We start from the raw sequence: 4,509 nt of genomic DNA, 5'->3' as shown, positions 1-4,509 counted from the left end.
AATCCCAAAACAGCATAAAGGCAAAACTGAGTCACTTTAATATCTATTTTTATCGGAATAATATCATTATTGGTGATATTAAACAACATTACACCATAGTGCATACTTTTTGTCATATTGGCAGCCCATATTGTGGAGCACTATTTGAACGACGACACTTCATCTGTTCATTGAGTCCCAGACCAGTTCCTCAGGGGGATAGTCAGACATATGATAATAACATGCTATCAGTGCAGCATTTTCGTTTAAGTTTCTGTTTTGGGTCAGCTCCCCATCATGGAACTCTTCGCATAACAAGAGTTGCTTTTTTTGTCACTATTCCAAAAAGGTGTGGGCCTACTGTGTCCTTAATATTTACTGTTTCCTGTGGGAAACACACATCATTATTCTCAACATTTTGTGCTTACTATTTTGTTAATGTTGGATGCTGTTTCAGCAGAGACCTACTTTGAGATCTCATTTGTTAAGTACCACTGCATATCTATCCAGATAAGGTTTAAATTATTTTTTTCTCTCATACTTTCCACTGTAGGCAGTGTTTATGATTTTTAATGTACCGCTAAGGCGTGGTGCTAGCATGAACCGGTATCTCAACCTGTTGCCTTCCTGCTCACAGGAGTATTAGAAAGTGGTGGGTGGCTGCCTACCAGCTAACCCGGCAGCTCATCGCAATGGGTCCGGCACGGTCGCTGGCATCTGCAGCGGGTGCAGGTCTTGCTATGGTTAGGATATGTAGCCCTCCTTCATCCTGACCCACCTGGATGAGTCCCATTACTGGGCGCGGACCCCCCTCCTGGCTTCAGCCAGAGAGACTCATGAGCGGCTGCTTACTTCAGAGGCGGTGAGAGAAGGCCGCTTCGTGCCTGCGTGCAGATGCTATTTGTAAAAAGGGAATATGGGGGACAAAATACAATATGAGGAGCATATTGTCGGCTGTAAGCAGTCCAAAGAGAGGTACTAAACACTGCACACATGACGCACTCGTGATCGTATTGGCCATTATTTCATTTTTCTTCTTCCTATCCAATGTACAGTACACTGACATGCTGTTTGACCTAATTCGTTGTTACCTGGTTATTAGAAATAAGTTGCGTAATACTGCGTGCAGCAGTTCAACAAAAGTGTTCGCTCCGAGCTTCACCCCCTCTCTTTAAAGCCAAAAGAAAAAAGGTGCACAGTGGAAGCAAACAAATATATCAATCCGCTCAAACCGCATGAAAAGCCCACCACCTACATAATCAGCGCATAAACAAAATAGCAAAAATGAGACCATAACAACATAATGTGGCTCCTACTGGACAATAAATGGAAAGCTTCCTCAGCAACCGTCGGAACTCCCGCGATAATGGATGTGCCGCGTGGGTGCTTCCTCTCTGTAGCTTCCCCCTTTTCTTTCATTTTTCAGCTGAGTCTCATCAAAAAATTTAAAAATAATATAAAATTTGTGTGTGTGTGTCAGTAATGGGGATTTTTCAGAAGCTGTTGGTTCCGCCGGTAACCTGACCCCTCGTCCCAGGGTGGAGCGGTGGGTTGACAGCACCTGGCAAAAGAAACAAGGACATCCCTGGAAGGTCTGAAGTCAGCTGTGAGCATCAACGTGGTGCCAAGTCCCAACTCACTGACTTTGTCCTCCGTAAATCACTGTCCATTTATCATGTTTAAAGTCATAGTGCTAGGATCTTTTTTTTTACACACACACGAAATATCTTCAACACCAAATGGCTCAGGCTTGGATGGTACTTTCCCTTATGTAGACGGGAAAGTCTTTCATTTTTACGGGGAAGCTGGACGCTGTGGCGGATGCTTCACCAGCTTCACCCTTGTCCTGTACACGAGATGGCAATGCTGCTTATTGGGACACTCGGTAAGTACACCAACCACTCTACAGACTGGGTTTGTAGTTTAGCATTGGTTTACCCCTTTAATAATATTGCATCACACACTATAGGATAAGAAAAAAAAAAATTTATTCTTTGTGCATGCGAATTTCTGTCTAGAACTTCAATGCTCAATTCTGATTCATCGATAATTTAACAACAAAAGTTGATTTAAAAAAAAAAAAAATTATTTAAAGGTACCGTTCTCCGAAATGTACAAATCTGAAACAGAGTGACAACAATTAGGTTTAGTCAGAGTGCAGAAAAAAAACACACAAATGGGTAAAAAGGGAAAAAAAAAAGGAGTTTTGTAAATTAATATATATATATATATACAAAACTACATTTTTTTCCCTATATATATTATATACATAGACTAAAGAACAAACATTAAATAATGGGCAAACCACAAAAGGTTTGATCTTACCGTTATTACATTACATGTGACCACCTTCATGTTTCATTTCTACAAGCAAGCCATTCTCCACCTAACATGACTGAGCCTCTGCCATGGACATCACTTTGAGGAAGGTGACTCAGCATGTTTAAGACGTAAAGCATGGAATGACCTACACAATAAAACTCCAGTAGACAAAAAAATCCATTAAAACATGGTGTTCGACAAATACTGCATATTTCAAAAAATCTAACAAAACACAATTGAAGTGTATATTTTTAAAATTCACACATGGAAGTTACATACAACTGCAGTAAGCGGGGCTTGCTACTGTATTTCATTACATTGTTTGTCATGCCAGCTGTTGTATGAGAGAGTCATGGTCTATTTATGATGGCACAAAACACAGAAACCTGTTTACGCTGTGGAATGATTTGGCTGCAGAGTACAAAAGCCTGTGATGCGGCGTGACTGAACATAGTGAGAGGCTCAGCTAGTGGTAGCAGACCTTCTTGCATGAGGATGAGTCATTGAAGCACTTACTAGCGCAAGAAAAATTTAGTATTTAAAACGCCTTGGCACACAGAAAGTTACAGATGCTGCAGTACTCCAGGTTTCCCCTACCCAAGTGTTGTAAAATACTTATATGGGACCTCTATAAGAATGTGCACTCATACAATCAGTTCTGCCTGAACAGAGCCGATATTATTTTAAGACCGATACCGTTACAAAATTTGGGTTATTTAAAAAGTCGATATATGGGCCAATACATAATCCTACTCTATATCTATAACTATATATAATAGAGATCTATATTATTCTATAGATATATCAATATAGATATAGATATGTTTTTTTTAATCCAGTTTACTTGTAACCCAAACAGCAACAAGCGTTATAGTTGTAGTTATTTAAGAATACCTCTAAAATAATATGATACATAATTTGTTTAATTGTCACAAAACAGAACACAGGAACGTAACATATATTAAGTTACTGATTAAAAAAAATGTATAAAAAATAAAAGAAACTTAAGACTCATGAAACTTAGGTCTTTTGAAACAAAAAAACTACATAATAAGAGTGGTGCCAACAAGGGACTCGAGAGGTGCCCTCTGTGGGCAAAACATGCAACTGCCAAACCCTCATAAACATGGTTGACCGTCCACCGTTTTTTTTGTTTTTTAACAATATTCATTTATCGGAGATTATTATTTGGCATTCTCAATGATTTTGATGAATAATATATATATGTGTTGGTGTGTGTGTTGTTGGGGTGTGTCTATATATATTAGACTGCCGGGTCCAAATTTTGGGTCACTTAGAAATTTCCAATTGCACTCCATTATAGACAGAATACCAGCTAGGTCACGTTCATTGTGTTTTTTGTAACCCTTCACATTTTCAAATTTACATTATTTGCTTACTAATTGCAAAAGGATTCCCAGTGTTTTCTCAGGTTTAAGTTTTTTAAAATGTATCAGATTAGTAAATAGAAAAGGGCCTTGGCACATTGGACGAAGTGTTGCTGATAACGGTGCAATTTCAGGGTTGCTCAAAAAGTTACATACACCGCTTAAGTTGACTAAAAAGGGATAAAAAGTCATGTTTTTGGAAATTTATTTTAATACCTACAATAAAAAAATGAGGTACACTCCAACCTTTTAAGGACAACCAATTTTCTTTGTGAATGAATAACACGTATTGTAAGTCAATCATTGTTCTTATTTTAAAATCAGGGGTCATAGTAACAGACCCCTATGTTAAATTCCCATAGAGGCGGCATATTTTTATATTAAGGCCAGTTATTTCCTGGATCAGGATATTAGCCTCCGATAAGTTTCCCTTGGTCCTTTAGATTAAAATAGCCCCACATCCAACATACTCTTCCCATGCTTATAGATCTCATGGTTTTATTTCGTTAACTACTACCTTGTTTGAGATTTGCATTGAGAGATGATTTTATAGAAAGTTCCCTGCCTATCTCTAAGCAGGTGAAGAGTATTTGAGGCTGTTGGTCTATTTTTTATGCTAAAGGCCAGGGAGACTTTATCAGGATGCATATGTCCTAATCCAGGAATAACTGTCCTTTATAATCAAATCTGCCTGCCTCTATGTTTTGGGCTTGTCACTAAAGTGTAGTTGCTTATTTGGGCTTGTACACAGCTTGTCCTTAACCGGCTCGCTCGATCCCGCCCCTTTCCCCATAAACACTATAGACAGCAGCGTTATTTC

This window comes from Etheostoma spectabile, chromosome 9, assembly GCF_008692095.1.
Source record: "Etheostoma spectabile isolate EspeVRDwgs_2016 chromosome 9, UIUC_Espe_1.0, whole genome shotgun sequence".
In the NCBI taxonomy this organism is placed as follows: domain Eukaryota; kingdom Metazoa; phylum Chordata; class Actinopteri; order Perciformes; family Percidae; genus Etheostoma; species Etheostoma spectabile.
This window is presented reverse-complemented; position numbering follows the sequence as displayed.